We start from the raw sequence: 11,873 nt of genomic DNA on the forward strand, positions 1-11,873 counted from the left end.
GGTTGAGAACCACTGTAATAATGCATGAAAAAAGTAAGGAGGACAATAAGTCACCTGGTGGGGGGGGTACTTCAAGTCGACCTGTGTATTTCATGTATCCCAAAGAGCCTAACATAGTCCACACACCTATAGCGTACACAATGGACACTCTGGCGTTCCATTTACCGAAGTCGCTGATCTTCATGGTGGTGAATAGACAGTATATTTATATTGTTTGTATAAACTGTGATCAGAAACATTTACTCAAGGACGCCGCCATGACAGCTCGAACCGGAAGTGTTTTTTCTTCTTCTTCCTTTAGCATTTATGACCGAGGTTGAGACTGCATATAATTATGGGTGCATACCGCCACCTACTGCACCAGAGTGTGTCTGGTGGTTGGTGTACCTTCAACATAGCCTCGCGTGGTACCTTCAACATAAAGCAGTGCTCTTCAACAGGGGGTCCGAGACTGGACAGTGGACACTGACAAGTTTGGGGCTTTTGCGGACGAGTCAGCTTTCTTTTTTGAGAGAGAATAATCTTTTTCACCCTAGTATTCTATATATGTTTTTCAAGCTACCACGCTGACTGGGGGAAAACAAAACGTTTTGGGTGGGATGAGGGGTTGATTTAGGAATAGTAATAATTTTATAATTGGTGTTCTCTTATTTTACAGTCATACCATCGTATCCTATAAGGAAACCTCTGTCCGTCAGTCAGTTCTGCATGGTTCTCCTCAGTGGGTTGAGCAATTGATCTCAACTCGCACATTGATTGATTGATTGATTGATTGATTGATTGAATATTTTATTAGGCAAAAAATGTAAAACAGCACAATTACATTTAAAATACTTTGTCTACCAGCCTGTTAGACAAAGTATTTTAAATGTAATTGTTAGTAACAGGTCCGTTCATGAAAGTCCTTGCGGTCTCGTTTCCAATGAGGGACTTGGTATTCAATTCATATATGTGGCACCACAGTTCAAATATTAATACAAATAATACAGAAAAAGATAACACTATGTACAAAAAAAAAAAAAAAAAACATGGGGGGAGGGGGGGGGGAAGGGGGGAGGGGGGGGGAATATATGTACAAGAACAGGGGGGGGGGTCGGCTGTCTAACGGGAAAATGGTACTACCTCCTCTTTTGGCCTCCTGAAAGGTGAGTTTTTAAGGCTCTTTTAAATGAGCCCAGCGAACTGCATTTGTTTTTAGGGATGGGGTTAGACTAGACTATTCCAATCTTGGGTGGCAGTGCTGTAGAAGGAGAATTTGCCCATGTTTGTTTTATGGGTGGGTGGTACCAAATTGTTGTTAACGCTCCCTCTAGTATTGTGACTGTGGGTGTCGCTAACTTTTTGGAGGTATTTACTCAGATATGCGGGAATAGGGGGCATATCGGGCAAATTAGCATTTACAATTTTGAAGACCAGTCCCATTTTTAGTTGTTTAACCCTGTCTTCCACAGTGAGCCAGCCTAGGCTCAGGGTGGGCATGGGCATTGACTATTAGCATACAGTATGCAGACCACGAGGAGGCCCGAAGCTTTGACTACAAATGACTGGGTTGCCACACACCACACACCAACAGAACTAAATCACTATAGCACTCATCGCTGGGTATGGACTAGTTAGTATTGATTCATAGCTGCCACAGAAAAACAATTTAAACACAATACTTTCTTTGGCATCTCCGGTTAGAATCATAAACATCATGTCCTAACATTACACCTCCTGAGCCACTGCAGACAATTCAAATAAGGCAATTAAGCTACTGTATGCATTTCAAAACAGAAGAGATAAAACATTTTTTTCTAGATCAAGAAGGACCAGGCTTTTACATCATTACATTTGAGTTTGACTATTGGACACAAGGAGAAGATTCATAGCATAAAGTTTGATTGATATAATTTAGCAAAAATTGTCATTCTCTCCCTTTCTTTGTTACCTATATTTTCCCTGGAAAGATTTTTATAAAGAAGAAAAACACACATGTTGTTTATAGGGAGATCAGAGGTCTCATCATTTCATTGGTTATCATGCAGAGAAACCAACACCGCTCAGTTGAGATTACAACGTGCTATGTTTCAGTTTATTTTTTCATGGTTTCGATCCATGTTTTGTATTTGTAATAGCAGACATTTATGAAGAGTACTTCCCTTAAAGAGCATACTTTATCATGCCTTCCAACATAAACCCCATAAATCTGACTGTCATGCTCCACTCCTCCGCCTGAGTCACCCTGCGCGAGAGAGAGAAAGAGAGAGAGAGAGAGAGAGAGAGAGAGAGAGAGAGAGAGAGAGAGAGAGAGAGAGAATCAGATCAACTTTCAAAGAAATTACCAAACAAAACTTTCACTAAAGACTTAATCTCAAATGTATTCCTTTTCAAATTATTCAATATTTTCTGCACAAACAGTAATCTGTTTGGAGGTTTTCAAATATAAACAAAACAAATAAATAGGCTATGTATCGTGTTGTGTTAGTGAAATTGCAATTTGTTTCTACAGATTCTGTAGGGTGTATAATAGCACTTCATTGCATTAAAGTTTAGAAATTACATTTATCATATTATGTATATCAGTTATTGGTGGAATTTGAATTGGAATGTAGTATTTTTATGTTAACATGTACACATACTTTACATAGATCAGCAGGTTGGAGACCATCGCCTTTGCCACAGAAGACCATTTTGTAGAATTTACTGTGTGTAGCAGATTAAGTGGCCATCTTGAACGTCGGTAGTGGGACAGTCGACAACTTTCATGTCTGCACATTGACGTGTGTCAGTATGTGAACCTGGTCCTTCATTCTCTGTTCCCACCATTAGGCCAATTTCAAGAAAATTGTTGCCTTCGCACGTCTGGCTGGTGTGTGTGTGTGTGTGTGTGTGTGTGTGTGTGTGTGTGTGTGTGTGTGTGTGTGTGTGTGTGTGTGTCTGTGTGTGTGTGTGTGTGTGTGTGTGTGTGTGTGTGTGTGTGTGTGTGTGTGTGTGTGTGTGTGTGTGTGTGTGTGTGTGTGTGAGAGAGAGAGAGAGAGAGAGAGAGAGAGAGAGAGAGAGAGAGATCCATATTCAATGAAGATCTAAGATAATGGGTCAATCAGACTAATCAATTTAGTTGATTATTTAAAAAGATATACAGTGTGTGTATATATATATATATATATATACACACACACACACACACACACACACTGTATAGGCCTATATATATGTGTGTGTGTGTGTGTGTGTGTGTGTGTGAGTGTGAGTATATACTGCACACACACACACACACACACACACACACACACACACACACACACACACACACACACACACACACACACACACACACACACACACACACACACACACACACACACACACACACACACACACACACACACACACACACACACACACACACACGCTTCTCGATTATTCGGTTATATAGGTTCTAAATGTCGGTTTGCCCAGCCCTAGTACAGAGCATGTTGTGGTTTGTAGCTGAGCTGGTATTGTTCTGTCCATACAGGCCTGTTCACTTTATTGTATTTTTGTATCCAAACAATTTCACTGTATGCCCGGTTTGTGAAAAATCAGTGACTGATCACCATGTACTTACGTTTCAAAAAGTCCTCTCTAGTCTGTGCTCCCTGGAGATACTGGTGGACGTGGCACACCATCCTGTTGAACACAGTCCTGTTATTTCATATCAACAATATTATGTACAGTATGGTATTGTACAGTATGAGCACTATTAAACAACACCATGTCTTGGAAAGAGGGAGAAGATAAGAGAAAGAAAGCAATGAGAAAACATTTAGACAGACAGACAGACAGACAGACAGATAGACTTGTCATGAAATTGACAGAGATTGCAATACTGTGTCATGAAAAATCTTTCTCATAAAAGTGTTTCAGCACATAGAAAAGGGTAACATCATTGTTTTAAAGTGAGTGAATGAGTTTAGAATGCATCATATATTCTTTACCAGATCCTTTTTCACTTGGTCGACGGCATCATGAATCCTAGACTCCCAGTGCTTCTCATACAGGCCTTGTGTCGCATACTGGGAACAACAAAGACACAAAGTTTATTCAGCTGCTCAGACAGATTGCAGTGAGTTCCTAGACCCATGGCTAGGGTTGACCACTTTTCCCCTTATTTTTGGCACCTTATGTAGGCTACAGTGGTGTAAAGTAACTAAGTACACTTACTCAAGTACTGTGCGCAAGTACAATTTTTAGGTACTTTTACTTTACTGGAGTATTTCCAATTGTCTATACTTTTACATCTACTCCACTACATCTCAGAGGCAAATATTGTACTTTTACTCCACTACAATTATCTGAAAACTTTAGTTAACAGTTACTTTTCAGATATAAATTATTACATTATAAAACATACATTAACCACTTTAGCCCTATTTTATACCTAGGCTATTTGAAAATAGCCGATCTACAAGCTCACAAGGCATAGCGCTGTTCTATTCAGCGCCATTGCATAATTGAACTCAGCTCTCTGGTTTGCACACACTCTTTGTACATTTGAAAGCAAATGCTATACATACTGAGCATGTTTTCTGTATTGCTTTCAGCGAGCACACAGTCTCTCCAGGAAATGTTTTTATTTTTACTTTTATTCTGCTCTCCCAACTTTCCTACTCTATTATTTTCTCTTTCATTCTGTTCTATTCAGCTGCATTTAATTTTCTCCCGTTGGTGATCATTTAACCAGTATCACTACAAGGAGGTATAAAACTATTAAACTTTCCAAGTTATGGTTGCAGGGCAGTCTTCTCACCTGCAAAACTGGGTCTTTTATCTGGATCTTCGTTCCAGCACCTCACCATGAGTTTTACCAGCTCCTCCAGCCCTGGGACCTGCCTTTCTGTATATTTAATATCGTCTAGGGGCGGCCTTTCTCCGCGGCAGACATCATACTCTGCAAGTTCCTGGCCTGGGAAAGATGATTGGGATGGGAATTGTAATACATAGGAGACCGGGTACACTAACGTGTTTCTAATGATTCTTATTATTGAATTAACATTAAGTCAAAGAATGGAATCTGTGGAGCAGAGACAATGAGTGATTAAGGGGCAGTGTCCACCAAGCCTTTTTTTCTGAGCACTGTTTTGAAGTAAACCCCAGCAGCGTTTTCAACCGGTAAAAAAACATATTGGTGGACACAGCCCCTAAAGGAGGGAGAGATTGATGGAGAGAGAACAGAAAATTAAGACAATGAAGGAGAAAGCAAGCCAAAGAAGGGAGAGAGAGATGATTACTCACTTAAAATGGTCCACACCAGTATTGCGTAACTAAAATGAAAAGAGACATTGATCAGCAATTAGCGTACATATTCACATAATTATCACACATGGGACAGATAGCATTAGCAACTAATTCTCAGCATCTGTGTTATAGTTAGCCAAATAAGAACACTTACAAAAATAACTAAATAGCAAGTGGATAAAACCGCCAATTATACTGTACTAGTCCATACCCGGTGAAGTGTGCACTGTGCAGGCGAAAGTAGTTGCAAATGGGGTTTTCCCCAATTCAGATCAATTGCTCCAGCCACTGAGGAGAACCGGGCAGAACCAATTTTGCCTCACCACCACCACACCACCACCACACCACCACACCACCACTACAACACCACTACAGAGGTTTGTAGAATTATAGGAGGATGTTGCTGTTTTGGGGGTATTTTCCAGTGTTCATTTGCACATAATTGACCTTTGTTTAGTTTGCATAAATAGCTACACATATCTACTTCCTCTAACACAAAACATCTAATGAAACAGAAATATGAACATGACTATTGAACTTTCTACTTTCTGGTATGGAACCGTATCATCCACTTCAGCAGCCAATGCATTATGTTGGATATTCCCAGGGCTTTGCGGTAACACACAGCTGACTTGTTGAATACCTGTAGACATCACAGGCGGATTTGGTGGGTGCAGGCGGGTCGGTGCAGGCCTCTGGTGGCATGAAAAATTTTGTCCCCATAAATCTTGTAGGTTCATTCGTCAACGTGTTGACAAACTCGGCGAAGCCAAAGTCAGTGATCTGGATGAATAAGAGAGGAGAATGGAGAGAAAATAAAGGGAACAGAGAGGAAGTGGGAGACAGAGAGAGAGTGAGAGTGAGAGCGAGAGCGAGAGAGAGAGAGAGAGAGAGCGCACGAGAGAGAGAGGGGGGTAGAGGAATAGACAGAGGGGAAGGAGAGAGAGAGCAAGAGTGAATGATGATGCAACAACAACACTACTGAGACAACGGCCAGGCAAGCTCTACCACAGTGTCAAATGCCTGAACACACGAGAACACACGACTTTTGAAGAGTTTCTACCCGGCTACCATCAGACCGTTGAACAAGGCCTGAGCACTGCCTGCTACCAGTCTGGCCTGTCACACAAAATAATGATGTCAGTCTAGTATTCCTGTGAGTTACACTCATACTTCCTCATACGGATATACCTTGTCAGAAGTGAAGCAGACATGGTACACTTATTGGGAAATTACATTTCCAGGTCTACAGTCCAGATTTTTTTTTTTACATTGGAGCAGTTTCACTTAGCCAAGCCAGAAGACTGGCCGGGTACCGGTTTGTATTGATGCTCAACGAGGAGCCAGATGATGCACTGATATACTCTATGGGACATCCCTTGTTTGAACATTTTCTGTAGCTCAAGCCACAATAAGAAACCACCCACAATCAGTGATGATGTTAAATAAACAAAGATTATTGTGTACTAATATTAAATCTCAGTTGCATTTGCTTGATACAAATAAACAGAACAGAGATTAGTTTGAACAGTGCCAGAGGAGGGACATGCTTGACCCATCATTGGTGGTAATAATCACCCCCAAAAAGGTGCCTGGGACTCACCTTGACATTTAGATCATCGTCCAGCAGTACGTTATCAGGCTTCAGGTCCTTGTGGATGAGAGCGGGGTATGTATGAAGGTAGTTCATGCCAAAAGCCACTTGGTGAACCAGGCGAAATACCAGGGACCAAGGTAGCGCTAGTTTCTTCTTTCTTAGTTTATTCTGTTGAGGGTTGGGGTAAAACAGAAACATTGAATTCACAATCACAGACACAAATACAAATAAAGCTATAATCCTTAAAGGAGCACATCACTCATTTTCCTTATCTTCATATAGTACAAGATGGCATTTCTGTCTACTTACTCTGTGCCTCACTCAGATGAGGGCTGTTCTGCTTTATATACTGAGTTTACCTTAAAGGAATACTTCATCCAAAAGTGAGATTTTTTCCCCGTCACATTCCTGAGCCAATAATCCAATATTTGATTAGTTGAAGTTAATAGGAGACCAAACTTAACAAACAAAAATTGTCTTTGAGCCTGGATCGTCACTCGACAGTAGGCTCATCAGTGATTACATCAGTGAGAGTTGTTTTGGAGTTTATATCATTTTTGAATTATTGGCTCAGGAATGCGACATAAATTCAAGGCTTCATGGGGTGAGAAATTGATAGGTAAAAAAGAGTAAAATGTTTTGGCTGAAGTATTCCTTTAAAAGGAAAGGAATACATGTAGAGAGACAGAAAATGACTTTTTGTTTTGAGATATGACCGTTAACTTTTAAAGCCCTTCATGCAAGTTCCTCAAATTATAACCTATGTATGTTCAATTTGTTGTTGTTTCATTGCCTTCTTGCTCTGTTATCTGATATAATCTTAGCTTTTGAGGGGGAAAAACCTGACCTGCACGGTGGTGAGGGATCCGTTCTTCATCAGCTCCATGACCATACCAAAATATGTGTCGGGGGTACCAGATCTAAGGCCCCTGAAGACCCCCACGACCGCCACGACATAGTGGCTCTCTGCACGTAGCATCAGTTCACACTCATGAGCCAATTCCTCATCCTGCATCTGTCTGAAGAAGACACATGAGATATATGTCACTCTTAGGGTTGCCCACTTATTGTTGTCCCTTATTGAACTGCTAAGTGACATACTTTGTTCCTTACTTTTGGGCACACATCTTACAAGTTCAAACAGCTCATATACTATGATACAGGTTGTAACCACTTAAACCCCCTAGACTTAATAAACTGGACCCCAGTTGTCTCTGTGCTTGGATATTGTATTTGTTATGGGGAAAACCCCCAGAAATATCTTAAAAATATATATACATATACAAATGTAATAAACAGTGATGATATTTAATATATTATAATGATATTTAAAAAAGTACTGTTACCTTGTTTTAATGTAATCCAACCACAGGCAATCAAGCCATTATCATAATAATAAAGGATTTTCCCCCCTTTATCTTAAATATACAGTACTTTGTATTTTATTTTATTTTAAATGTGTGCCTATCAAAAACAACAACAAAAACCTGCTCAAACTAACTATTTTCTTTATCTTCAATAAACACCAATTTTCAGTGGAGTGGTAATAAAATAGCTGTTCAGCACAGTTGACCTACTTTTTACTTTTTCAAATGAGTCTTTAAACGCAAAACAATCTTTGTGTGTGTGTTTGTGTGTGTGTGTGTGTGTGTGTGCGTGCGTGCGTGCGTGCGTGTGCAGGGACGCCGGCTTTTGTGCGTGGCCATGGGGGCTGAACTTGACCACCACTCGGCCCCCCCCTTTACATCGCAGAATTGATACTTTTGTTTAAGTAAAAAAAAATTGTACTTTTTCCACCACTGGTATTCAGTGCATGCTGTGAGTGACCGTTAGTGCACACAGGACGAGGGAGTCGAGGGACACAGCATAGCGAACCTTCATTTCAATAGGGCAAACGGCAGAGCCAAAACCTGCAGAACATGTTTAGCACAGCCACAGAGATCATGACTTGTTTATTAGAGGCAATTAGCATGTCTGGCTGGGGCCGTGTAGCAACTCATAATGTAACTAGAAAAAGTGCTCCTCGGAGCACAGGTCTCCGCCAGGTCAGGTAGGTTATTGTGGCCTCCTGGTGGCGCTATAATAGGCCAATGTTTAAAGGGTACCATTTGTTCTTAGGCCTTGCACGGCAATCGGACACTGCATTCATGGTTTGAGGCATTTTGTGCAACATTAGTTTTTGCTAAATTAGACCTGCTGGTGGCGCTATAACAGGCCAATGTTAAAAGGTTGGCATTTGTTCCTCAACATAGTGTGAATGTGCGTGCAAAGTTTGACCGCAATCGGACGGTGCGTTCATGATTTGCGGAATTTTATTCAAAACAAGCCACTACTGCAAACTTTAGATGTCAATCTTAGCCAATGAGGATGGAATATGAAAAATCAAACACATCCGACTTGATCACATGACTATGGAGATCATGTGTACCGATTTGCGTGAAATTTGGATAAAATCGGAAGGAGTAATATAAAGAAATGTGTTTTACATAAGTCGGCCTCCTGGTGGCGCTATAAAAGGCAGATGGGAAAAATGCAGGACAAAGGTTTTTCCTTGACCTCTAGGGAGTGCGCATACAAAGTTTTACACAGATCGGTGCAGTTATAGGTAAAAACATGAATCGGCCTGTTATAGCGCCACCATGAGGCTGATTTGAAAACTTTCAAGTGGCATTTCTTCCTCGGCATAGTGGAAATACGTGTGCAAAATTTCACCGAAATTGCATGCTGTGTTCATGATTTGAGGCATTTTGTTGAAAATGGAGCACTCCTGCAAACTTTGGAAGCCATTTTTAGCCAATCAGGATGGAATATGAAAAATCTGAAAGACAAGTTTTGTTTAATGACTATGGAGATACTGTGTACCGATTTGCGAGATTTTGGGACAAAATCTTTAGGAGTACTGTCAAAAAATATGTTTTGCACAAATCGGCCTCCTGGTGGCGCTATAAAAGGCCCATGTCAAAAATTTGGGTCAGAAGTTCGGAATTGGCATCCAGGGAGTGTGTGTGCACAGTTTCGCTGCGATCAAGCCAACGGTGGCGGAGATTAGCTGGTGACAGACGGACACACGGACACACGGACACACGGACACACGGACGGACGGACGGAGGGTAAAACATACTCTCTCGTCATGCCTTTCGGCCTGGCGGAGACAATAACAGCTCATAATGTAATAACGGTTCATAATGTAATAATTTAAATGTAATAAAAACTCATAATGTAATAATCAGCTCATAATGTAATAAAAAAATGAGCGCATAAAGTAATAACAGATTTTTCTATAACGTAATAATGTAATAATGTGTTACATTATAAATCTCACGTAGCTGCTTATAATGTAATAAAAGTTCATAATGTAATAATGTCTCATATTGTTGAGAAAAGTAAAGTGTTACATCATAATAATCATTATCAGTATCATGGTCAGTATCAGTATCATGGTCAGTATCAGTATCATGGTCAGTACCATGGTCAGTAATAGTATCATGGTCAGTATCATGGTCAGTATCAGTATCATGGTCAGTACCATGGTCAGTACCATGGTCAGTATCAGTATCATGGTCAGTATCATGGTCAGTACCATGGTCAGTATCAGTACCATGGTCAGTACCATGGTCAGTATCAGTATCATGGTCAGTATCATGGTCAGTACCATGGTCAGTATCAGTACCATGGTCATTACCATGGTCAGTATCAGTATCATGGTCAGTACCATGGTCAGTATCATGGTCAGTACCATGGTCAGTATCATGTCAGTATCAGTATCATGGTCAGTACCATGGTCAGTATCAGTATCATGGTCAGTACCATGGTCAGTATCATGGTCAGTACCATGGTCAGTATCAGTATCATGGTCAGTACCATGGTCAGTATCAGTATCATGGTCAGCATCATGGTCAGTACCATGGTCAGTACCATGGTCAGTATCATGGTCAGTATCATGGTCAGTATCAGTATCATGGTCAGTATCATGGTCAGTACCATGGTCAGTATCGTGGTCAGTATCGGTATCATGGTCAGTTTAATGATCAGTACCATGGTCAGTACCATGGTCAGTATCATGGTCAGTATCTTGGTCAGTATCATGGTCAGTACCATGGTCAGTATCAGTATCATGGTCTGTATCATGGTCAGTACCATGGTCAGTATCATGGTCAGTATCATGGTCAGTATCAGTATCATGGTCAGTATCATGGTCAGTATCATGGTCAGTATCAGTATCATGGTCTGTATCATGGTCAGTATCATGGTCAGTATCGGTATCATGGTCAGTATCATGGTCAGTATCATGGTCAGTATCATGGTCAGTATCATGGTCAGTTTAATGTCAGTATCATGGTCAGTATCATGGTCGGTATCATGGCCAGTATCATGGCCAGTATCATGGTTAATTATGGTCAGTATCATATCAATATCATGGTCAGTATCATGGTGACCATGATACTGACCATGGTACTGACCATGATACAGACCATGATACTGATACTGACCATGATACTGACCATGGTACTGACCATGATACTGACCATGATACTGACATGATACTGACCATGATACTGATACTGACCATGATACTGATACTGACCATGGTACTGGCCATGGTACTGATATTGACCATGATACTGACCATGATACCGACCATGATACCGATACTGACCATGATACTGACATGATACTGACCATGATACTGATACTGACCATGGTACTGATACTGACCATGATACTGACATGATACTGATACTGACCATGATACTGATACTGACCATGGTACTGGCCATGGTACTGATATTGACCATGATACTGACCATGATACCGACCATGATACCGATACTGACCATGATACTGACATGATACTGACCATGATACTGATACTGACCATGGTACTGATACTGACCATGATACTGACATGATACTGACCATGGTACTGACCATGATACTGACCATGGTACTGATACTGACCATGATACTGACATGATACTGACCATGGTACTGACCATGATACTGACCATGATACTGA

The sequence above is a fragment of the Gymnoscopelus braueri genome (genome assembly GCF_963280865.1).
Source record: "Gymnoscopelus braueri genome assembly, chromosome: 2".
Classification (NCBI taxonomy): Eukaryota; Metazoa; Chordata; class Actinopteri; order Myctophiformes; family Myctophidae; genus Gymnoscopelus; species Gymnoscopelus braueri.